Here is a 27,212-nt window from a genome sequence, read left to right as displayed (position 1 = left end):
TTGAAGAATGCACAGGAGCTGAAAAGAGAGGAGCTGCAGATGAGAGACAGTTTGAAGGCGGCTGTTGAAAGCAGACTCTTGCTCTGGAGAAGCTAAGAGAGGACAAACACCCCAAGAGCAACTGAGAGCGACATTTTGAAGAAGAGCTGTGGCCTAGAGAGGAACGTCCTGGGAGAAAGCCATTATGAAACGAGAACTTGGAGCAGACACCAGCCACATACCTTCCCAGCTAACAGAGGTTTTCCGGACACCATTGGCCATCCTCCAGTGAAGGTACCCGATTGCTGATGTGTTACCTTGAACACTTTACGGCCTTAAGACTGTAACTGTGTAACCAAATAAACCCCCTTTATAAAAGCCAATCCATCTCTGGTGTTTTGCATTCTGGCAGCATTAGCAAACGAGTACACATGGAATGGGGTTAGGACTTGAACATATCTTTTGGGGGAGACACAACCCAACCCATAATAGTCATCTTCATCAGGACAAAAATCAGTTTTTCCAATGTATCTCTTGAAAAATGGCTTGTAGGCTGGACACAAATTCTAGCTGTCTCCTGGTTGAGCTGGCCACCAAAGCAAAACATCATTCTTTGCAATGCCATCGTTGCACACTTAAGAAATCTAACGGAATCAGCTAAAAACTACTGGAATTAATAAAAGTATTTGGAAAAATGGCCAGATGCAAGATAAACACACCAAGGTCAAAGGCATTCTATCCCACCGGGCTACTGAGCCCTGTAATAAAGTTAACCTCGTCCTGATAGCAAAAGAAGGCATAGGGTGCTTTGCAATAAACATGTATGGAAAACCTGACAAAGCAAATGACACTTTTTTTATTGGGAAATTGAGAAAGAGATTCAAATAAAATAGATGCTGATAAATGGGAAAACTGAATTTAGAAAATTTCTCTAGCCCCAAATTAATTTGCTGATTCATTATAATCCCAATCAGAAATCTACCAAGATCCAGTGATTAGTTTTTTAATAGATAAATCTAATCTAATAGCTGAGAGAAGAAGACAAAGACAGTTCTGAAAGAGGGTGCCATCCCACCAGCTATTAAACATATTAACTAAAAATACTTGAGGGTGCCATACAAAATAGGACCATAAATCGACAGATTTGTATTCAGTTCAGTGTTTCTTTCCAGAAACAAGCGCAAGGTGAGGTAAGATGGGCAAGACAGGGCCTAAAGCAGACAGAAGGGCAATATTGAGACTTGGGGGTACTTGGGTACCTACACAGATTAAAGAAACCCCCTGGGACCACCATTTGTAATGTGAAACATAGAGCACCAAACCCACTTGGAGGGTTTCTGGATTATAACCCTCGACTCAGATGCTTTCTGGGCAGAAAGGAAGCCCCTGAGTCCCATTTCTGCAATGACAAGGAGATGCCGTGGGCAGGTGGAGGTGCCAGGGGGTCGCGATCAGGCGGACACTGTGTCCACGGCTGACTGTGCAAGTCTGCTGACCCCTCCTGCATCTCTTGGGCTCGTCCTGCCACCTGCTGTGTTCTCTGACTGCAGGTTTTTCAATCACCAGCACATCTTTTCCTCTATCAAATCCAGTCATTTGAATTTCCAGAACCAAAAGAGGTTGGGAAAGCACCCTGAATTTGCAGATTTAACATTCTCTGCTCCATCTGAAGTTCGCTGAGCCTCTGTGATGTGCCAAGCCCTGTACAATCCCTGGGCCCTGAAAGCTCATGACAAGGAGATATTTGCACCTTTGTGCAGGATGGGTTCCAACCAGCCTCTCGAGAAGCTGGTACACAGAGCCAGGTGGGCCTCTCCATTGAACATGGCCTGCGTTTCCTCCTTTCATTACATTAAATGACCATATGCAAATGTTAAATTATACTTGAGGACATTTTAGGGAGAACTGTTATGCTATGGTGATATTCACAGATTGGAGGATTTTTGAAAACCCTTTGCTTTCTGAGACAACAAAGTCACATCTCACAGGGACCCTCGGGCTCAGGTGTCTGGGGTACAGCCTCAAAATTCAAACTCCTGGTTCTGAGAGAGATGACTGGGGGATGTGGGAAAAAGGAAGTCTCATTTGCCCTGGTCTGTAAAATGGGGATGATGGCTCAGTTGCTTGTGTGTAACTCAGTATGTGGGGGCCCCCCAACCCCCACCCCAAGACCAGGCTTGGCTGCTCTTCTTCATGGCCAGCCTCACACTTCTCAAGGTGTTCTCTCCTTCTCATTTTTTTTCTTCTGAATCTCCCTCCTCACTGATTTAGCAGGTGTTCTGGTTTGCTAATGCTGCCGTTATGCCAAATACCAGAAATGGATTGGCTTTTATAAAGGGGGTTTATTTGGTTACCAAGTTACAGTCTTACAGCCATGAAAATGTCAGTGAAGTAGGGTACCTTCACTGGAGAAAGGCCATTGGCATCCAGAAAACCTCTGTTAGCTTGGAAGGCATGTAGCTGGTGTCTGCTTGCTTCTAGGCTGCATTTCAAAAAGAAAATGTCTCTAGGCTTAGCTTCTCGGGGCAAACTCTGGGCTAGTATCTCCAAAGTCTTAGCAAGAGTCTGCTTTCAATGGCTGTCTCCAAAATGTGTCTCTCAGCTGCAGCAGTGAGCTCCTTCTGTCTGTGAACTCTTTTATAGGACTCCAGTGATGCAATTAAGGCCTGCCCTGATTGGGTAGAATAACGTTTCCATGGAAATTATCCAATCAAAGTTCTCCCCCACAGTTGACTGAGTCACATCTCCATGGAAACAACCTAATCCAAAGATTCCAACCTAATCAACACTAATACGTCTGCCCCCACAAGACTGCATTAAAGATAATGGCGTTTTGGAGGACATAAGACATCCAAACTGGCATAGCAGGGGAGAGAGTGGGTGCACACAGAGTTGAGAGCTTGAAGGACAAGCCCTCACCTAAGACAACAGGAGATGTCCCAGCCAGAGGAGCTGGCTACAAGGGAAGGGGGCAGTCTAATGCTGAAGACTGTGGGGAAGCCGGGGTGGGGGACAGGGAGAGGGGAGAAGTGCTATTCCCAGTAAAGGAACGTGTGTAAGGAGCTGACAGGTGGGGCTCAAATTTTCAGGTGGTGGAGGGAGGCCACACTGAGGGACCAGCCGTGTTCAAAGGATGGCGAACCTGAATGCACACTGGAATCACCTGAAGAGCTTTAGAAAAATCTGTGCACAGGGCCCAGCCCAGACCAATTAAGTCAGACTCTCTGGGGGTAACATTCAGGCATGAGGATGGTGTTGACAAAGCTTTCCAGGTTATTCTAATGCAAAATTAGGTTTGAGAACCTGTGGCCAGGAGTGAGCATACTTCTTGCTTAATTGCACTGGACCTGGTACAAATGAAAACTGCACACACGTGTATGTATATATATACATGAACATATATTCATCCATCCATCCATCCATCCATCCATCTACACGTGTACTTTATATGGAACATAGGTCAAGATAGCAATTTTAAACCCTCAAAAATCTTTATTGTATATGCAGTTGGGTATTTCCCGTGACTCCTGAGATTGTGCTGGTGAAACTGCGTGGAGAAGACGTTTGAATGGGGATTTCAACCTTAGATTAATCTCTTGGTCTTATGCACAGTGCTTGGTTTTTTTTTTTTTTTCTTTTTCTTCCTTAAAAAAAAAAAACAACAGCTTCTCATTATTGATTTCATTTCTAAATGAAATGAAAAAGAGATTCTGGAGGTACAGAACCAAACAAACCCAGGCTTTTTCATCCTACAAGGTCAGTGTCTCCATTATCTACCCCTTCACCATCTTACCTGGTTTCCTATGGCTAAAAGTAGTTATATTTGTGAAACGCTTCTCTCTCCAAGAGTCTCTCTCAGCCAGTCTCTTAACTGGTGGCATCAGCGAAGGGTTGAAAAGGTGCTCCTTGTGCCTTTTAGAGTTTTGCCTGGTTCTTCTACAGGATTTGCTCCAATGGAGGGGAGAGCTATGGTTCTGAATTAGGCATCTTCTGGCTGATGCTGGTTAGTCTGACGCCTTTTAGCTTCAAAGTCCTGCAGCCCGATGGGTGCTCCAAATGCGCACTGGTCACCATAGGATGTATCCTGAGAAAAGAGCATTTGAAGGTTTGGGGGTGGAGCATCTCTCTCTCTCATAAACAAACTTAGGTCCAGCTCACAATGAAGAAACTGAAGAGAACATCCTACCCTTTTCAGAAAATCCACCTTGTCTCTGGGTGACCTCTAACCCATCACCCATTGTCGCCTCCAGGGAAAAGTCTGCCTAAAACCTCAGGTCCTAAGAAAGCCCCGATTCTGAGCGAGAAACTGGGCAGCCACGGCAGAGTCACAGCTGTCTTCTGCTGTCATGGAAGGATGTGAGCGGGCTCGGAGGCTGCTTTCAGATAGCTGGGCAAGGCCTCTGGACAAATCTTCCAAGGAGGTAAGGGGGTAAAGAAAAAAGATGCCTCATTTACATTGAGAGTAAACTTCCTGTCCTATAAAACAATGAGGCATTCAAAAACCAGCCTGAGTAAAAGTCTCCTGATGCAATGAGCGGGTGAGCAATTTCATGTCAGGATGTTGTTATGGGATTTGTACATGTCCTAGCTAGGGCTTGAGGTGAAAAATCCCAGCCAAAGACAATAGCTTACAACCCTGCCTGCACAGAATTCTCATTCCGGAGAAGTTTCCTTCAGAGAGGAAGGCAGACTTTTCACAAACAAAGCGACCTCAAAGGTAGGCTTGCATCACTGGGGCTCCTCCACTTGACACTTCCCTTTAGCTCAGATCTGGCCCCTTGCTCCCTTGGTTTACTTTATGAGTTTCTCACACACATTGAGAAGCAATTATTTGGGCTAGCTCGTGCTGGCCAACAGGAAAGTGACTGTAACTAAATACTTCCTTTGTCAAGCACTGATGATGGGGGGCTGGCTCACTCACACCCAGGGACACCTCCCAACCAATATCCCCTAGACTCCCCACCCCCTTCCCCAGGCTGAATTCCCCAGGGAGGACGCTCTACGGGATGGGAGAATGGGGGAATTTTCTTACATCACTTGACGTGCTTGCATTCACTCACAAAATCTTGAGTCATGACTTGAAGCTGCGTAGCCTCGAGCCTCTGGCTGAAACCAGAGGTTATGGATTTAGAAACTTGACCCCATCGGTTGCCTCAGGTCCAATTCATCAGAGGAAATGTGTATTATTTCAGTCGTCCCTCTTCATGCCGCAGCACCTTTTAACTGAGGGGATTACGTGAGGAAAGTGGCTCCGTTGTGGCTTAGTAAACCAGCGCCGTGCCAGCAAACAATATTGAACGCTGGGTGAGTTTACGAAAAGGGCAGTCTCTCTGTTTGTTTAAACCAAGATTAAGTGAAAGGAAAAGTTTTTCTTTCCCATCCCAAGACAAATGCAAAACACATGTTTTCCCTCTTGACTTTGTAGTACAAGGCGCAAACAGTTCGCCACACCCCCACCCCTCAGCTGTGAGTTTTCAAGGATTGCAGAACGTTTCCTCTCTTGGGCGGCCAAAGCCAACAGAGCCTTTTCTTTCCAGACAGTGGAACCGAAGGTGATGGCCAAGTTGGTTCCAGGTAATGCTAAGCCTAGAGGGCAAGTAGGAGGGTTGGTGAGGTGCCCCAGGGCTTACCATTTTATGGGCAGATGGGATGGCAAAATGCAGTGCAAGGAACCCTGGGAACCGGGTTCAAGTGTTTGCCCACCTTTGCCCACGTGACCTCGCCGAGCCTCAGTTTCCCCACCTGCAAAATTAAATTGCTTGATGACACATCCCAAAGTAATTTGGACAGAGAATAAAAATATATATGCAGGAGCCTCCTGAGGAGCTGGGGAAAATGCAGAGGTGTTGGGTTTCCCCACCTGGATTGTTGCTGATGTTCTCACAAACATTGAGGACTAGCGGTTTGGTGCGCTGAGCCCTCTATCACGGGACTTGCCCTCATGAAGCTTGTTACTGCAAAGGAGAGGCTAAACCTGCTTATAATTGTGCCTAAGAGCCTCCCCCTGGGTACCTCTTTGTTGCTCAGATGTGGCCCTCTCTCTCTAGCTAAGCCAACTTGGCAGGTGAACTCATTGCCCTACCCGCTATGTGGGATCTGACACCCATGGGAGTAAATCTCCCTGGCAAAGTGGGATATGACTCCCAGGGATGAATCTGGACCTGGCATTGTGGGATTGAGAACATCTTCTTGACCAAAAGGGGGATGTGAAATGAAATGAAAGTTTCAGTGACTGAGAGATTCCAAATGGAATGTAGAGGTCACTCTGGTGGGCATTCTTACTCACTATATAGATAACCCTTTTTAGGTTTTAATGCATTGGAATAGCTAGAAGTAAACACCTGAAGCTATCAAACTGCAACCCAGTAGCCTTGACTCTTGAAAACAATTGTATAGCCATGTAGCTTGTAAGGGGTGACAGTGTGATTGTGAAAGCCTTGTGGATCGCACTCCCTTTATCCAGGATATGGCTGGAAGAGTAGAAAAATGGGGACAAAAAACTAAATGAAAAATAGGGTGAGGGGGGATGATTTAGGTGTTTTTACTTTTACTTTTTCTTATTTTCACTTTTTTCTGGTACAATGAAAATGTTCAAAAATAGATTTGGGTGACGAATGCACAACTACATGATGGTATTGTGAACAACTGATTGTACACTTTGGATGATTGTATGATATGTGAATATATCTCAATAAAATCGAATTAAAAAAATAAAATTGTTAGAATCTTAAATATCTTGGGGGTGAGTTCCAACTCTGCTGAGACTGTTTGGTGTTTCCGGTCCACAATGTAACCTGTCGTCCTGGAGACACTCCTAACTGAGGACACGCTTAGCATGGCTTTGGGCTCAAGCATTGGGAGACCCCAGCCAAGGAGCCTGTCCTGCCGCTGACTCACTGTGACCTTGACCAACTCACTTCCCCTCCTCATGGGTCTTCCTTATCTGAGGAAGGAGGATTGACAGAGTTGGCCCTGACAGGGCAGTTGAGATATGTGACAAGCCTGAATTTAGCCTGGAGTGTAAAGTACTTGGCATTCCCTGGAATAAAAGGAATCATTCATCTTGGATGATAAGTTAAAAAAAAATAAGAAAATAAGAAAAAGTAAACGTAAAAAAGAACACCCAAATCATCTCCCCCCTCTCCCACCCTATTTTTCATTTAGTTTTTTGTCCCTATTTTTCTACTCTTCCATCTATACATTGGATAAGTGGAGTAAGATCCACAAGGCTTTCACAATCGCACTGTCACCCCTTATAAGCTACATGGCTATACAATTGTTTTCAAGAGTCAAGGCTACTAGTCCATAAGTATTTTTTGGATTATATCAAGAAGACAAGTCAAGAAAATAAAAATCATTTACTCTGGGCTTCCGTTAAACTGCTACTAGTTCAGGGAATGTAAGCACCAAATGACCAACATGGGCTGTAGAAGGCAGGACCGTTTTCCCCTCCAGTGGCTAAAGCAAGGTTTCTAGAAGATTGCTTTGATCACGTTGCTGCTTTGTTCAGAAACCTTCAAGATTCCCCTTGCCTCCAGGATGAAGTCCAAACTGGCATTCAATTCTCATTATGATTTGGCTGCAACCTGCTTTATTTACCACATCTCCAACTAAAATCCTAGAATTCACAAGAATCTCCACACTTCAATGTCTTCCCACAGATGGGGGTGTGGAGAGAAGCAATCTGGCCTTTTCCTAATCATCCCTAATTGTCCCAAACTTCTTCCCTATATTGAGTCAAAATCTGCCTGATCGTAAATTCCGTCCATCCATAGGCCCTATTCTACACTGCAGCTGCCCCAATCTGGCTAAATCTTCTGCCTCAGTGTTTGAAGACAGTCATCATGGCACCCTTAAGAAATCTCATTTCCATACCAAACAGTCTTGGTGTTGTTTAGTGGTAGTGTTGTTTTGGTAAGGCTTTCATTGACTGGGTTTACAGACTCTTAAATGTCCTTTACCTGTCCCTAGCCACGCTTCCAATGGTCAATGTTGCGTAAAAGAATGTGACTCTGTGAACGCAACACCCTGTTGTAAATGTGGACGGTCTCCCAATGCTTGAGCCCAAAGCCATGCTAAGCGTGTCCTCAGTTAGGAGTGTCTCCAGGACGACAGGTTACATTGTGGACCGGAAACACCAAACAGTCTCAGCAGAGTTGGAACTCACCCCCAAGATATTTAAGATTCTAACAATTTTATTTTTTTAATTCGATTTTATTGAGATATAGTCACATATCATACAATCATCCAAAGTGTACAATCAGTTGTTCACAATACCATCATGTAGTTGTGCATTCGTCACCCAAATCTATTTTTGAACATTTTCCTTGTACTGGTATATTAGATTAAATAGAGGGAATACCTGGTGGAGTTGGTGATACTGAACAAATGTGGGGTTCTCTGCCTGATGCATGTAACAGACAATCTATGACACCAGGGTTTCAAAGGGAGAAAAAATGTATTGCTACGCGTGAAATAGGAGATCAGAAGGCCTATCTGCCCCAAAATCTGTCTTCCTGAGTCTAAGGAGTTCAGGGTTTTTATGGATTCAAACAAAAGGGGATGGATTTGTTACTGTTGGGATAGTAATGCTGAGACCAGGCTAGAATGACTTATAATAGTAAGTATAAACAAGAGTGAGACTAGTTGAGTTTTAGTAGTTTCAGGTCTTTACTTCAGCCTATTCTACAATGTAGAAAGAAAGAAAACATCTATATAATGATTCAGTAATCACAATCATTTGTTAAATTCTTCATTTCTCGCTTACAATAGTATCTCCCTTGTTCCTATAATAGGGTAGGCAGGGGTCGTGACAATAATTCAGAGGCTTAAAGGATTTAGACTATTTTTTCTCTATATCACTGGTCCCAGGTGAGTGACCTAGGTTAGCAAATGGCCCCGGTCTATGCAATCATTTGGGGATCCAGACCCTTCCCTGTTTAGAGCTGTACGATGCCATGGGTGTTCTGGTCCAAGCTGGGTGGGGGGGAGTCAGCAAGGAAAGGAAAGAGCGTGAGGAGGAAATGAGCCCGCCTTTTTAAGGACCCCAGCCCAGACACAGGTCGTTCAGTTAGCATTCCCCCTAGGGGAGAGCTCAGTCCCATGGCCACATCCTGCTGCAAGGGAGGCTGGGAAATGTAGTACGCTCCTGTGTTGAGAGCCCTGTAACTGTGGAAGAATGGAGGCTGGCAGCCACAAATATGGACACGCCTCATTGGACTTCCTTCCGTTCCTAGAACACATCGACTCCTTCCAGGCTCAGGCCTGATGCTTCAGTGTTCCCCCTGGAACGCTCTGCCTCCCTGGCTCTCCTCCCCTTCCTAAGGCCTGAGTATGAATTCCACTTCCTCTGAGAGGCCTGCCCTGACCACCCTATAAGTGAGAAGTTAGGTTTAAGAGATGATTATGATAACTGAATCATTATATAGATATTCCTCTTTTTTTTTTTTTTTTCAACCTTCCTGTATATTAGATTAGACAGAGGGAAATACCTGGAATCTTGGAACTGTAATCCAGCTGCCTCGATAGTGATTGTATAGTCTTTATCTCATGCCTCTATATGACTACAAAAATCCTTGTGACTAACTTTCACTTGTACCCTTTATCTGGTTTTTTGACTTCAGAGTCTTGTGATCACTGAGGACAGCCCCTAATGTTTATGAAGGGCCTTGGGTCAGCCCAGAACTAACCTACCCCAATTCCAAAGTTCTCTTGATAACTGAAGCTGGATCTAACCAAAATGGGCCACCTGACATGTGCAGTAGCTTAAACTTCAACCTATAAGTGACCCATACCTCATTATAATACTAAAAGTGACAGCCATCATCATATTAAGGCCGCTATTTTCTTACATACATTCTGTGACTAAGCATGTAATAAATCTGTGCATGCTCAATAATTAGATCGCCTCTAATTACATCATCTTGAGCCATTGTGCTCATTATCCTAAAGCCTGCTCATCTTTTTTTTTACTTCAGTTTTACTGAGATATATTCACATACCATACAATCATCCAAGTGTACAATCAGCTGTTCACAGTACCATCACATAGTTGTGCATTCACCACCACAATCAATTTTTGAACATTCATTTTCATTACTCCAAAAAAAAGAACAAAAATAAAAGTAAAAAAGAACACCCAAAACATCCCCAAACCTCCATACCCCCCTATTATTCATTTAATTTTTATCCCCATTTTTCTACTCATCTGTCCATATGGTGCACAAGGTTTTCACAATCACACAGTCACACTGTGTAAGCTACATAGTTATACAATTGTCTTCAAGAATCAAGGCTACTGGGTTGCAGTTCAACAGTTTCAGGCATTTCCTTCCAGCTATTCCAATACACTAAAAACTAAAAAGGGATATCTATATAATGTATCAGAATGCCCTCCAGAGTGATCTCTTGACTCCATTTGAAATCTCTCAGCCACTGAAACTTTATTTTGTTTCCATTTTCTTCCTGCTTTCGGTCCAGAAGGCTTTCTCAATCCCACAGTGCTGGGTCCAGGCTCATCTCCAGGAGTCATGTCCTGTGTTGCCAGGGAGATTTACACCCCCGGGAATCAGGTCCCACATAGGGGGAGATGCCCATCTTTTGGTACTATAAAACTATCAGAGACACTGCAGTTCAGGGAGATAGATTTTTAGGCCAATAGGCCACCTGATCTCCTGCTTTGCACCCAGCAATAAACTCTTTCTTTTTTTGAAATGCTGGTGTCTCAGGAATTGGTCATTTGAGTGCATCAGGCAGAGAATCCACTGCTTTTGTCTGGTATCAATCCAGGAAAAGTGGGTTTCTCTTTCTACCCTTCACTGTGTCCCTCCAGGCCCATGCCAAGAGTTTTAATGATTTTATGTGTTTGTTTACTTTTCTGTGATTGTTTCTCTCCCCTCCTAAATACATAGCTTATGTTTTGTTCTTCAGAGTATACTCACTGCCCAACTCAGTGCCAGACTCATATTGGTGGGGTGTGTGTGTGTGTGTGTGTACAGATTTGTTGAGTTAAAGAATCTATGACAATATTTGTTATTAAGTGCAGTCTTTTTTACCGAGCATGCTACACTGTTAGGTCATATTATGGTGAACTAAAAGCCTTAAGTCTCTTTTCACATGAACTGTTGTTCAGACATATTTCTCCATCTGCTGCTTGAGAAGCAGATTTTTTTTTTTTTATCCAAGATATGGTATTTTTACATTTATATCTATTATGTTTTGGCTAGTTGTTTTTGTCTATCTTTTTAGCCCCAGATCTTTTTTTTTTTTTTTGATATATCAAGTAATACATTTATTTATCCCTTACAGTTTCATATTATCCAAAACAGTAATAGATGTATCCTTTGTTTCCTTGGGTCCTGGTAAACATCAATGAAAAAGGAATTGGACCAAGTATTGGAGATGGTCTTCTATTTTGCCATGAATCCACCATTAGCTCTCTTTGGGGATGACTGTTTAATTATAGAATCTGTACTCTTAGCGAGATTATCACAGAGCCTCTGTCAGATGCCTACTGCAATGGAACTCCAGGACTTCCATTGTACTGCTGCCCAGGATCATAGAAATTTTAGAGTTATTAAAGACCAAATTCCAGCCAATCACAAGAATGCCCTCGATAGCCTCCTCTAGTTTAGTAGGTAAGCAGTCTAGCAAATAACCTTATCAAAAAGAGGAAGTGAGGTTCATTTGACATGACTAGGTTTCAGTAAACCCATGCTTGTCACCTAATGACCATTGTTCTCTTTTAAGTGTTTATGAAACTTCTGCTTCCTAATTTGTTCCAAAACGTTTCCAGTATCTACCCTCTTCTCCTTTCTGGAAATCCTGCCAGACTGATCCATTCTTTGTCTCCAAATACCTCTCGAATCCTCACACCTCTGAGCAACTGCTCTTCTGTTCCTCCTAGTATGAAATGCTTTTCCTGCCTGACTGCATAAGCTAAATCTTGACCTTCCCTTAAGATCCAGATCAAATTTCTACATCCTTCTATGTACACCTCTCTCTTTCATTTACCTGATCCTTTTAGGGCTAGTTGCTCCCGCACTCTTGGTGACAGTCAGCCAAGGCCTTGCACAGAACCCACTCTTGACGAGGTGTGTGGATTGTGATGTGGTCTTCTGATGCATCTGGAAATTTAAGATTAGCTTTTTTTTTTTTAAATTTTATTCAGTATAATTGAGATATGTTCACATACCATGCAATCATCCATGGTGTACAATCAATGGTTCATAGTACCATCATACAGTTGCGCATTCATCATCTCAATCTGTTTTCTTGAACATTTTCCTTTCACCAGAAAGAATAAGAATAAGAATAAGAATAAGAAATAAAAGTAAAAAAGAACACACAAATCATTCCCCCCATCCCCCCCTATTTTTCGTATAGTTTTTGTCCCCATTTTTCTACTCATCCATCCATACACTGGATAAAGGGAGTGTGATCCACAAGGTTTTCACAATCACACTGTCACTCATTGTAATCTACATTATTATACAATCATCTTCAAGAGTCAAGGCTACTGAGTTGGAGTTTGATAGTTTCAGGTATTTACTTCTAGCTTTTCCAATGCATTAAATCCTAAAAAGGGTTATCTATATAGCGTGTACGAATGCCAACCAGAGTGACATCTTGACCCCATTTGAAATCTCTTAGCCAGTGAAGCTTTATTTCGTTTCCTTTTGCATCCCCCTTTTGGTCAAGAAGATCTTCTCAATCCCACGATGCCAGGTCCAGATTCATCCCCAGGAGTCATATCCTGCATTGCCAGGGAGATTTACACCCTAAGATTAGCTTTTAAATAAAGTCCTAAATGTCAACCGAGAATTAACAACCTAAGGTGCAAGACAATGAAGGCATTTATTTGGGGTCATAGAATTGCAATTTGGGGAGTTCAGTCTCAGGTAACAACCCAAATCTGTCCAGCCTTGGCATTTCCAGGCAAGAGTTTTTAAAGGAAAAGAAGATAATACAAGTTTTTTGTGGTTGGTGGATATTGGGGGTACTCCAATTGTCCTTCAGTTTAGATAGTTAATTGAGTTCTTTATCTTGTGGTTTGTTTATGGTGTCCTGATGTCCTTAGGGTTTTCAGGAACTTTGTTGCTTGAGGCTTTGCATACTTTGGCAGTTAGTGATATCTGATTGAGACTTGCCTAAGAGTAACCTCCAGAATGACCTCTGGACTCCATTTGAAATCTCTTAGCTATGGAAACTCAAATATTTTGTTTTATTTCTTTTAATATAAGGGAGCTGTAGAATTATTGGATTTTTTTTTTTTTTTTTTTTACACTAAGGGACACTGATAATAATCAAAAGCACTAGGTTCTCTGCCAGGTGCACTCAAATGACCAATTCTAAGATAACGGGCTTTCAAAGAGAGAAAGAATTTATTGCTAGGCACAAAGCAGGAGATCAGATGGCCTACTGACCTAAAAATCTGTCTCAGAATTCACTTTCACAAGCCTTCTACAACTTTCCATACCCATTCAGGATATGAATGGATATTGCATATTAAAACTAACCGTTTTACTCTAGGACAAACCATACTCCCTTAGACAAGCTTATTGAATTTTAATCAGCATTGACTACAATAAACAAAATTTGCTTTCATAAACCTTCCACAACTTTCCATTTTCACTAAAGTTTGTCTTCACATTCTCAAGGTTAAAACTACATACTTTTCTTTAACAAAGCACATCTTGTATATTTTCAATCTCTGCATGCTTCATTACCCAAAGGTTCTTTGAGTAACATCTTACAAAACATCATTATTTTAAAAATAAAGTTTGTCAAAATAATAACAATTTCATTAAACACAAATTTACATTTTTAAAATCATCTAGCCTATTTTATCAGTAAATGTGTATAAATTTAAGGAGAACAAACCTAAGTAGAATAAAATTGTATTTGTTTGGTTCAAAAAAGTCATCATAAAAACAGTAATAGGACCAGACTTTGTCACTGCATTTGTTTGCAGCTTTATTTGCTTTTTATATGTCTTCTATTGGAGGTTAAAAAAAAAAAAAAAAAAACTCTTTGTTTTCATAATATCCCAAAATTATGAACAACTTTAAAAGTATATGGAGTCTCAAGCTCTGGAAAATATACTACAATTGTTTAATTTGTCCCAAGCATAAATCCAGGAAAACTTTCCATAGCTTTCAAGGACATTTTTTTTTTACTTAACTGAAATTTGGCAATTAGATCTTATTCAATTACTCCTTTCCCATGGCTATTTATATTTTAATAATGACTTGTTTACTATAGGTACCATTGCAAAGGTATTATTGGAAAAAAGTGATTTTAATTGGGAAAGTCTTTCAGAACAAACATGGCCTATTCTGCAACATTTCTCCTGCTCCCTTTTCTAATCTCCGAGCCCAGTAAAAGAATTCTAGACCAAGCCCACACTACCCCCATGTTTTTTCTATATCCAGACCTTCCCACATAGCCACCTTAGCTGGTTAGGTCCTGAGGGCAGGGGTAGGTGAGACAAAAAGAATGAGGCCTGGTCTGTTGAACTTGATTTTAAAAGTTTTCAATGAGGGCAGTGGGATTTAAGACTCCTAAGGTGGCCTTAAGGTTGATGAGATGATGAGAGTTCCTACACCTTCTTTTAATTCTTTTAGATTATTAGATATATTTCACTTAAAGCCGTGACCTGGACAACTGAAAAAGTCTTTGCCATTCCCCAAGGCAGACTTCTGCTGCCTTCGGGAAATTCCAGGCAGCAGTTTCTTTCCAATGTCCAGGTTTGTTTACAGTAATTTCAAATATTAATGCTTGAACCCTGGTGCCTAGAGGGTTTTTTTCTTCCTTTTTCTCTGGGACTCCAAGAATACTAATTATACACACACACAGTTATTTATCTTTAAGCAGTTTGAATAGAGCTCTTTAAGAATTTCTTTTTTCTTAAATTGCTATTACCATCTGGAGGTATGAAAATATACATTGAACTATAGCAGACACACAAACAGAAGCTAGTCACATACAGAAAACAGAAACACAGAAATATACTTTTGAGAGGGAAAAATAAAAGTCTGAATATACATCATCCCAAACCATTTTTATTCTCTTTTGCAAAACAACTTTAACTGTAATACAGTGTCTTTTTCTATAGAATGATTTTCAGGTCATTTCTTTCCCAATTCTAAATCATACTGAGGCCAGACTGTGTTACAGAAATAAACTATTTTTTTGTTGTTTTTTACATAGGTTCATAACTAAAATCTTTCCAGTTTTTCAAAATACAGCACAAAGGGCTATATTCAGGACTGCTGTTAGAATTTCCCATTTTAAAGAATTTCAGCAATCGGTAACCAATTAGAAACACTTGAACAATACAAATGAAGTAACACACCAACTAACAAATTTAAACAGACACTTAACACTTACTATATATTTAAATAACATACCAATTAACTAGACTGAGCACAGTGATTAACAATTAAACAGGCATTAAACACTTAATTTCATTAAATACCAATTAATCATTGGGTTACTTATTTTCTAGGAGTATGCTCAACAGAACAAACTCAGGTCAGGGCCTTGAACTCTGTACAGAAAGATACTCAAACCCAGAAAAGTGTAGAGGTCAGAGCAAAGAGGGATAATTCTGAAAGCAGGACCCAGGCCTCAAACCTAGGTCCAGGGGTCTTGAACAGCCATACTAACTTCCCAACCCACTTTTACCATGATGGCCCTTCACCCGGTTTGATGTCCAGACTTGGAACTGATAAGGGTTTCTCTCTCTGAAGCTTTTTAAGGCAACTGAGGGTCTGGAGTGCTGGCAGAACAGAGAAAAACCCAGTTGCCAAGCCTCTAGGCTAAGAGTCTAGTGGCTGCAAGAGACTTTGTTACTGCACTCGCCTGTCCCTTGAGGGCTCCAGAACTTCAGGCAGTTCTGGAACTCCTTCTTAGGAACCTTGGTCCCATCTGGGTTGCCAAATTGATACCAATCAAAAGCAGTGCATTCAAATGACCAATTCCTGACACACCAGAGTTTCAAAGAAAGAAAGAGTTTATTGCTAGGAGTGAAGCAGGAGGTCAGATGGCCTATAGTCCTAAAAATCTGTCTCCCCAAACTACAGTAACTCTGAGGTTTCATAGTACCAAAAGATGGGCAGGTTTTAGGATAATGAGCACAATGGCTTGAGATGGCAAGGTTAGAGATGATCTAATTATTGAGTGTGGTAGTTAGGAGCTGTTACGTCCACAGAAAAGGCCATGTTCTTTTAATCCATTCCTGTGGGTGCAGACCTATTGTGGGTAGGACCTTTTGGTTAGGTTATTTCAGTTTGATATGTGATTCACCCCATTCAAGGTGGGTCTTAATCCTTTTTACTGGAGTCCTTTGTGAGAGAATAAAAGACCAAAAAAAAAACAAAAAACAAAAAACAAAAAACAGCCCAGAGAGCTCAGAGAGAAATACCCAGAGAAGTTTGGAGACAACTTAGAGAAAATGCCCCTAAAGGAGCTGAGAGAGAAAAGCCCTGGAGATGCTAAGAGAGGAACACAGAAGCTCAGAGAGGAGCTACTGGAACCAGTAACTGAAAGCAATGAAACCTGGGAGTGAAGGACCAGCAGATGCCAGTCATGTGCCTTCCGATGTGATAGAGGAGCCCCAGATGCCAGCAGTCTTTCTTCAGAGAAGGTATCTTCCTCTTGATGCCTTAATTTGGACATTTTCACAGCTTTAGAACTGTAAATTCATAAGCTAATAAATCCCCATTGTAAAAGCCAACCCATTTCTGGTATATTGCATTCTGGCAGCTTTAGCAAACTGAAATATTAAGCATGCACAAATCAATTACATGCTTAAAATGGCAGCCTTAATATGTGATGGATGTGATTTTTAAGCTACTGTGCATGCCAGGTGGGCCAATTTTGGTTAGATCTAGCTTTGTCTAGAAAGATAGTTCTGGAATTGGTGTGGGTTATAGTTCTGGGCTGACTCAAGGCCTTTCATTAATAAACATTAGGGGCTATTTTAGTGATCATAAGACTATAAAGTTGAAAAACAGGATAAGGGGGTACAAGTGAGGTTCTGTCACAGGTTTCTAAAGTCACAAGATAAAGCTATATGGTTATACAATCATTATAAAAAATCAAGGCAGCTGGATACAGTTCAGAGATTTCAGGTATTTCCCCCTTGCTGTTCTAATACACCAGAAAGTAAAAAGAAGTATCTATATAATGAGTCAGTAATCATAATCATTTCTTAAATCTTAACTTCTCGGTTACAATACCAATTTGTTTCATGTAACAATCTGGGAAACTAAGATGGGTTGTGACAGATGATTATTCTGAACTACAAGACTTAAAACATCCTAAATCTGGGGTGAAATCCTGACACATCCCAGAGTGATATGGCAGAGAGTAAAAGTGTATTTGCGGGGCCCTCTGAGGAACTGGGGAGAAATGTGGAAATGTTGGACTTCCCCACCTGGGTTATTGCTGATTTTCCCACAAACATTAAGGACTGCCAATTTAGTGGGCTGAGCCCTCAATCTGGGGGCTTTCCTTTGTGAGTCTAGTTGCTGCAAGGGAGCCCACTTATAATTGTGCCTAGAAATCCACAACCCCCAGAGAGCCTCTTTGTTGCTCAGATGTGGCCCCCCCTCTCTCTAAGCCCACTCGGCAGGTGAACTCACTGCCCTCCCCCGCTACATGGGACATGATACCCAGGGGTGTAAATCCCCCTGGCAACATAGGAAATGACTCTTGGGGATGAATCTGGACCCAGCACTGTAGGATTGAGAGGATCTTCTTGACCAAAAGGGGGAAGAGAGATGAAACAAAATAAGGTTCCAGTGGCTGAGAGATTTCAAAAGGAGTTGAGAGGTCACTCAGGAGGGTGTTCTTATACACTATATAGATATCATCTTTTAGTTTTTAGTGTGTTGGAATGGCTAGAGGGAAATACCTGAAGCTGTCAAACTACAACCCAGTGACCTTGATTCTTGAAGATGGTTATATAACTGTAGCTTGCACAGTGTGGACTGTGTGATTGTGAAAACCTGGTGGCCCACACTCCCTTTATCCAGGGTATGGACAGATGGTGGAAAAATAGGGACAAAAATTAGATGAAGAATAGGGTGGGATGGAGGGGATGGAAAGATCTGGGTGTTCTTTTTTGCTTTTATTTTTATTTTGGAGTAAGGAAAAGTTTAAAAAATTGATTCTGGTGATGAACGCACAAATGTATGATGGTGCTGTGAATAACTGATTGTACACTGTGGATTACTGTAGAGTTTATGAATATATATCAATAAAACCATATTTAAAAAAGTAAATGAACAATGGGGAGAGGAGGGGAATGGGATGTTTTAGATGTTCTTTTTAATTTTAATTTTAATTTTATTTTTTGGAATAATGACATTGTTCAAAGATTGATTGTGGTGATGAATGCACAACTGTATGACAATACTGTGAACAACTGATTGTACACTTTGAATGATTATATGTCATGTGAATTTATCTCAATAAAATTGCATTAAAAAAAATCCTGAGTGTCCCAAGGGCAAAGAATCACAATTCAGAGCTGCAAGGAAAATATTTTCAGAAGCAGTTGCTCACCTTTCAGAAGCATGTTTAGATTTGCAAAGGGTATTGAGTAGGGCTTCTCTAACAACATTTGTAGATTAAAAACAATTCAGGGCTCCTTTCCCTTGCACAAATGCCCAGTGCCAGCATTGCTGTTTTGGGTTAGCCTTGCTGAGGAGACCACTCGAGGGCAGTTGTAAGAGCTCCAGGCCCTAGAAATCCAACCCCAGGGAAGCAAGGCATTGCCCCTGAGGAGCCTGCCCCAGGCCAGACGTGGAGCACATGACCTGGTCATGGGCTGGGGGCTTCCACAAGTATGCTCATCGGCGTTTGAGAACTTGGCAGCTATCTTGAAGACAGCACCCACGCTCCCAGTGTGGATTCCTGGTGCTGGATGGAGCAGAGCAGACTTCTCAAAGAATTGTTGTTCATTGTTTTGACCTGTGTTGTGTCACCTTGAAGGAGTTGTGCAAAGAGGTTGTCTTTATTTCACCTGACTGGGAACTCTCCCACAATAGAAGTGACTGCCTGGGAGGCATTTTTCAAAAACATTTAAAAGCAAATGTAATAGCCACTGCCACCTGCGGCAAGGACTAACAGTTGAACCAAACAGTAGACACTAAAAAGTCTGGAAAGAAAGGTTAGGGATTTAAAAACTTTGAAGAATAAGGGCTTTTAAAAGCTCCCCACTTAACTACTGTGAATCTAAAAGGCTGTATGCATGCCCCAAATGGAGCAAATGCTTATAAAAGACCTGTGAAGGCCCTAAGTCCTCACCTTTGACTGATGTTTGGCTCTGCACAAGCAGCAAGTGAAGGCTAAGGCAGGATTGTAAACTGCCTGGCTAAGTATTGAAGGAGTGCCCAAACACACACAGAGCTCACTGGAAAAGACTGGGAAGTTTTTATTGTTGTTGTTGTTGTTTTTTTAGTTCCAGGTGTTTTAAGGAAATTGTCAAATCACTAGCTGACCATTAAGCTAACCAAACAGAGACTTTAGTGGCCACACAAAACAAAGAATACAAGCTTTACGATATTAGTTCAGAAAAGTTACTAAACAACAGCCACCACAACAGGCAACAATAGCAAACTGAAGAGTGGGAAGACCCTGATTCCAGAGTTTATACATTTGTAATATTTGGAAGGTCTAGTTTTCAGCAAAGAATTACAAGCAAGGCAGATGGTCAAGTATGAGCTACATGCTGGAAAAAAAGAAAGTAGAAACTCACCCTGTGAAACCTCAGGCATCAGAATATGGTATCTCTAGTAGTGAATACTCTACTATTGTAAATTTGCTCAAAGAGCTACAGGAATCATTGGAAAAACAGATAGGGAAAATGAGAGAAATGCTAAGAGAGTGCTCCAAAGAGTTGAAATCACACACAGTAGAACTGGTGAACACAAACAAAGCACTAACAGAAATCATTAATTCACCAAAGAAGATCAACAAATTTGAGCCAAAACAAAACAAAACAAAACAAAAAACCTGAATTTAGATTCACTGACGTTACCCAATTTGAGAATGAAAAAAGAATGGAGAAAAATGAATAGAGCCTAAGAAACTTGTGGGATACCATCAAGTGTACCAATACATGAATAATAGGAGTCCCAGAAGGATAAGAGAGGGGGACTGGGGCCGAAAGAATATTTGAAGTAACAACCGTTGAAAATTTCCCAAATTTGATGAAAGACATGATTCCACACAACCAAGAAGCTCAATAAAACTCAAATAGGATAAACTCAAAGAGATCCATTCTGAGACATATTATAATCAAACTGTCAAAAGTCAAAGATAAGAGAGAATTCTGAAAGCAGCAAGATTGCTTGTTACGTACAAGGGATCCTCAATAAGATTAACCACTGGTTTCTCACCAGAAACTATGAAAGCCAGAAGGCAATGGAGTGACATATTCAAATTTTTGAAAGAAAACAGCTATCAACCAAGAATACTATATCCAGCAAGACTGTCATTCAAAAATGAAGGCGAGGAGAGGCGGGGCAAGATGGCAGACTGGTGAGCTGTAAGTTTTAGTTACTCCTCCAGGAAAGTAGGTAAAAAGCCAGGAACTGCGTGGACTGGACACCACAGAGCAATCTGACTTTGGGCATACTTCATACAACACTCATGAAAACGTCGAACTGCTGAGATCAGCGAAATCTGTAAGTTTTTGTGGCCAGGGGACCCGCGCCCCTCCCTGCCAGGCTCAGTCCCGTGGGAGGAGGGGCTGCCAGCTCCGGGAAGGAGAGGGAGAACTGCAGTGGTAGCCCTTCTCGGAAACTCATTCTACTGATTCATACTCCAACCATAGATAGACTGAGACCAGACACCAGAGAATCTGAGAGCTGCCAGCCCAGCAGAGAGGAGACAGGCATAGAAAAAAAAAAAAATAATGCGAATAACTCCAAAATAAAAGCAGAGGATTTTTGGAGTTCTGGTGAACACAGAAAGGGGAAGGGCGGAGCTCAGGCCTTGAGGCACATATGCAAATCCCGAAGAAAAGCTGATCTCTCTGCCCTGTGGACCTTTCCTTAATGGCCCTGGTTGCTTTGTCTATTAACATTTCAATAACCCATTAGATCTCTGAGGAAGGAACTTTTTTTTTTTTTTTTTAATCCTTTTTTCTTTTTCTAAAACAATTACTCTAAGAAGCCCAATACAGAAAGCTTCAAAGAATTGCAATTTGGGCACGTCAAGTCAAGAGCAGAACTAAGAGAGCTCTGAGACAAAAGGCAATAATCCAGTGGCTGAGAAAATTCACTAAACACCACAACTTCCCAAGAAAAGGGGGGTGTCTGCTCACAGCCACCATCCTGGTGGACAGGAAACACTCCTGCCCATCGCCAGCCCCATAGCCCAGAGCTGCCCCAGACAACCCAGTGTGACAGAAGTGCTTCAAATAACAGGCACACACCACAAAACTGGGCGTGGACATTAGCCTTCCCTGCAACCTCAGCTGATTGTCCCAGAGCTCGGAAGGTGGAGCAGTGTGAATTAACAAAGCCCCATTCAGCCATCATTTGAGCAGACTGGGAGCCTCCCTACACAGCCCAGCAGCCCAGAACTGCCCTGGGGGGACGGCACTCACCTGTGACATAGCACAGTCATCCCTCAACAGAGGACCCGGGGTGCACAGCCTGGAAGAGGGGCCCACTTGCAAGTCTCAGGGGGGACGGCACTCACCTGTGACATAGCACAGTCATCCCTCAACAGAGGACCCGGGGTGCACAGCCTGGAAGAGGGGCCCACTTGCAAGTCTCAGGAGCCATACGCCAATACCAAGGACTTGTGGGTCAGTGGCAGAGACAAACTGTGGCAGGACTGAACTGAAGGATTAGACTATTGCAGCAGCTTTAAAACTCTAGGATCATCAGGGAGATTTGATTGTTAGGGCCACCCCCCCTCCCTGACTGCCCAGAAACACGCCCCACATACAGGGCAGGCAACACCAACTACACACGCAAGCTTGGTACACCAATTGAGCCCCACAAGACTCACTCCCCCACTCACCAAAAAGGCTAAGCAGGGGAGAACTGGCTTGTGGAGAACAGGTGGCTCGTGGACGCCACCTGCTGGTTAGTTAGAGAAAGTGTACTCCACGAAGCTGTAGATCTGATAAATTAGAGATAAGGACTTCAATAGGTCTACAAACCCTAAAAGAACCCTATCAAGTTCAGCAAATGCCACGAGGCCAAAAACAACAGAAAATTATAAAGCATATGAAAAAACCAGACGATATGGATAACCCAAGCCCAAACACCCAAATCAAAAGACCAGAAGAGACACAGCACCTAGAGCAGCTACTCAAAGAACTAAAGATGAACAATAAGACCATAGTACGGGATATGAAGGAAATCAAGAAGACTCTAGAAGAGCATAAAGAAGACATTGCAAGACTAAATAAAAAAATGGATGATCTTATGGAAATTAAAGAAACTGTTGACCAAATTAAAAAGATTCTGGACACTCATAGTACAAGACTAGAGGAAGTTGAACAACGAATCAGTGACCTGGAAGATGACAGAATGGAAAATGAAAGCATAAAAGAAAGAATGGGGAAAAAAATTGAAAAAATCGAAATGGACCTCAGGGATATGATAGATAATATGAAACGTCCAAATATAAGACTCATTGGTGTCCCAGAAGGGGAAGAAAAGGGTAAAGGTCTAGGAAGAGTATTCAAAGAAATTGTTGGGGAAAACTTCCCAAATCTTCTAAACAACATAAATACACAAATCATAAATGCTCAGCGAACTCCAAATAGAATAAATCCAAATAAACCCACTCGGAGACATATACTGATCACACTGGCAAACACAGAAGAGAAGGAGCAAGTTCTGAAAGCAGCAAGAGAAAAGCAATTCACCACATACAAAGGAAACAGCATAAGACTAAGTAGTGACTACTCAGCAGCCACCATGGAGGCGAGAAGGCAGTGGCACGATATATTTAAAATTCTGAGTGAGAAAAATTTCCAGCCAAGAATACTTTATCCAGCAAAGCTCTCCTTCAAATTTGAGGGAGAGCTTAAATTTTTCACAGACAAACAAATGCTGAGAGAATTTGCTAACAAGAGACCTGCCCTACTGGAGATACTAAAGGGAGCCCTACAGACAGAGAAACAAAGACAGGACAGAGAGACTTGGAGAAAGGTTCAGTACTAAAGAGATTCAGTACGGGTACAATAAAGGATATTAATAGAGAGAGGGGAAAAATATGGCAAACATAAACCAAAGGATAAGATGGCAGATTCAAGAAATGCCTTCACGGTTTTAACATTGAATGTAAATGGATTAAACTCCCAAATTAAAAGATATAGATTCGCAGAATGGATCAAAAAAAATGAACCATCAATATGTTGCATACAAGAGACTCATCTTAGACACAGGGACACAAAGAAACTGAAAGTGAAAGGATGGAAAAAAATATTTCATGCAAGCTACAGCCAAAAGAAAGCAGGTGTAGCAATATTAATCTCAGATAAAATAGACTTCAAATGCAGGGATGTTTTGAGAGACAAAGAAGGCCACTACGTACTAATAAAAGGGGCAATTCAGCAAGAAGAAATAACAATCGTAAATGTCTATACACCCAATCAAGGTGCCACAAAATACATGAGAGAAACACTGGCAAAACTAAAGGAAGCAATTGATGTTTCCACAATAATTGTGGGAGACTTCAACACATCACTCTCTCTTATAGATAGATCAACCAGACAGAAGACCAATAAGGAAATTGGAAACCTAAACAATCTGATAAATGAATTAGATTTAACAGACATATACAGGACATTACATCCCAAATCACCAGGATACACATACTTTTCTAGTGCTCATGGAACTTTCTCCAGAATAGATCATATGCTCGGACATAAAACAAGCCTCAATAAATTTAAAAAGATTGAAATTATTCAAAGCACATTCTCTGACCACAATGGAATACAATTAGAAGTCAATAACCATCAGAGACTTAGAAAATTCACAAATACCTGGAGGTTAAACAACACACTCCTAAACAATCAGTGGGTTAAAGAAGAAATAGCAAGAGAAATTGCTAAATATATAGAGACGAATGACAATGAGAACACAACATACCAAAACCTATGGGATGCAGCAAAAGCAGTGCTAAGGGGGAAATTTATAGCACTAAACGCATATATTAAAAAGGAAGAAAGAGCCAAAATCAAAGAACTAATGGATCAACTGAAGAAGCTAGAAAATGAACAGCAAACCAATCCTAAACCAAGTACAAGAAAAGAAATAACAAGGATTAAAGCAGAAATAAATGACATAGAGAACAAAAAAACAATAGAGAGGATAAATATCACCAAAAGTTGGTTCTTTGAGAAGATCAACAAGATTGACAAGCCCCTAGCTAGACTGACAAAATCAAAAAGAGAGAAGACCCATATAACAAAATAATGAATGAAAAAGGTGACATAACTGCAGATCCTGAAGAAATTAAAAAAATTATAAGAGGATACTATGAACAACTGTATGGCAACAAACTGGAGAATGTAGAGGAAATGGACAATTTCCTGGAAACATATGAACAACCTAGACTGACCAGAGAAGAAATAGAAGACCTCAACCAACCCATCACAAGCAAAGAGATCCAATCAGTCATCAAAAATCTTCCCACAAATAAATGCCCAGGGCCAGATGGCTTCACAGGGGAATTCTACCAAACTTTCCAGAAAGAACTGACACCAATCTTACTCAAACTCTTTCAAAACATTGAAGAAAATGGAACACTACCTAACTCATTTTATGAAGCTAACATCAATCTAATACCAAAACCAGGCAAAGATGCTACAAAAAAGGAAAACTACCGGCCAATCTCCCTAATGAATATAGATGCAAAAATCCTCAACAAAATACTTGCAAATCGAATCCAAAGACACATTAAAAAAATCATACACCATGACCAAGTGGGGTTCATTCAGGCATGCAAGGATGGTTCAACATAAGAAAAACAATCAATGTATTACAACACATTAAAAACTCGAAAGGGAAAAATCAATTGATCATCTCAATAGATGCTGAAAAAGCATTTGACAAAATCCAGCATCCCTTTTTGATAAAAACACTTCAAAAGGTAGGAATTGAAGGAAACTTCCTCAACATGATAAAGAGCATATATGAAAAACCCACAGCCAGCATAGTACTCAATGGTGAGAGACTGAAAGCCTTCCCTCTAAGATCAGGAACAAGACAAGGATGCCCGCTGTCACCACTGTTATTCAACATTGTGCTGGAAGTGCTAGCCAGGGCAATCCGGCAAGACAAAGAAATAAAAGGCATCCAAATTGGAAAAGAAGAAGTAAAACTGTCATTGTTTGCAGATGATATGATCTTATATCTAGAAAACCCTGAGAAATCGACGATACAGCTACTAGAGCTAATAAACAAATTTAGCAAAGTAGCGGGATACAAGGTTAATGCACATAAGTCAGTAATGTTTCTATATGCTAGAAATGAACAAACTGAAGAGACACTCAAGAAAAAGATACCATTTTCAATAGCAACTAAAAAAATCAAGTACCTAGGAATAAACTTAACCAAAGATGTAAAAGACCTATACAAAGAAAACTACATAACTCTACTAAAAGAAATAGAAGGGGACCTTAAAAGATGGAAAAATATTCCATGTTCATGGATAGGAAGGCTAAATGTCATTAAGATGTCAATTCTACCCAAACTCATCTACAGATTCAATGCAATCCCAATCAAAATTCCAACAACCTACTTTGCAGACTTGGAAAAGCTAGTTATCAAATTTATTTGGAAAGGGAAGATGCCTCGAATTGCTAAAGACACTCTAAAAAAGAAAAACCAAGTGGGAGGACTTACACTCCCTGACTTTGAAGCTTATTATAAAGCCACAGTTGCCAAAACAGCATGGTACTGGCACAAAGATAGACATATAGATCAATGGAATTGAATTGAGAATTCAGAGATAGACCCTCAGATCTATGGCCGACTGATCTTTGATAAGGCCCCCAAAGTCACTGAACTGAGTCATAATGGTCTTTTCAACAAATGGGGCTGGGAGAGTTAGATATCCATATCCAAAAGAATGAAAGAGGACCCCTACCTCACCCCCTACACAAAAATTAACTCAAAATGGACCAAAGATCTCAATATAAAAGAAAGTACCATAAAACTCCTAGAAGATAATGTAGGAAAACATCTTCAAGACCTTGTATTAGGCGGCCACTTCCTAGACTTTACACCCAAAGCACAAACAACAAAAGAGAAAATAGATAAATGGGAACTCCTCAAGCTTAGAAGTTTCTGCACCTCAAAGGAATTTCTCAAAAAGGTAAAGAGGCAGCCAACTCAATGGGAAAAAATTTTTGGAAACCATGTATCTGACAAAAGACTGATATCTTGCATATATAAAGAAATCCTAGAACTCAATGACAATAGTACAGTCGGCCCAATTATAAAATGGGCAAAAGACATGAAAAGACAGTTCTCTGAAGAGGAAATACAAATGGCCAAGAAACACATGAAAAAATGTTCAGCTTCACTAGCTATTAGAGAGATGCAAATTAAGACCACAATGAGATACCATCTAACACCGGTTAGAATGGCTGCCATTAAACAAACAGGAAACTACAAATGCTGGAGGGGATGTGGAGAAATTGGAACTCTTATTCACTGTTGGTGGGACTGTATAATGGTTCAGCCACTCTGGAAGTCAGTCTGGCAGTCCCTTAGAAAACTAGATATAGAGTTACCATTCGATCCAGCGATTGCACTTCTCGGTATATACCCGGAAGATCGGAAAGCAGTGACACGAACAGATATCTGCACGCCAATGTTCATAGCAGCATTATTCACAATTGCCAAGAGATGGAAACAACCCAAATGTCCTTCAACAGATGAGTGGATAAATAAAATGTGGTATATACACACGATGGAATACTACGCGGCAGTAAGAAGGAACGATCTGGTGAAACATATGACAACATGGATGAACCTTGAAGACATAATGCTGAGCGAAATAAGCCAGGCACAAAAAGAGAAATATTATATGCTACCACTAATGTGAACTTTGAAAAATGGAAAACAAATGGTTTATAATGTAGAATGTAGGGGAACTAGCAGTAGAGAGCAATTAAGGAAGGGGGAACAATAATCCAAGAAGAACAGAAAAGCTATTTAACGTTCTGGGGATGCCCAGAAATG

The sequence above is a fragment of the Choloepus didactylus genome, chromosome 23, assembly GCF_015220235.1.
Source record: "Choloepus didactylus isolate mChoDid1 chromosome 23, mChoDid1.pri, whole genome shotgun sequence".
Classification (NCBI taxonomy): domain Eukaryota; kingdom Metazoa; phylum Chordata; class Mammalia; order Pilosa; family Megalonychidae; genus Choloepus; species Choloepus didactylus.
Note: the sequence above shows the minus strand (reverse complement) of the source record.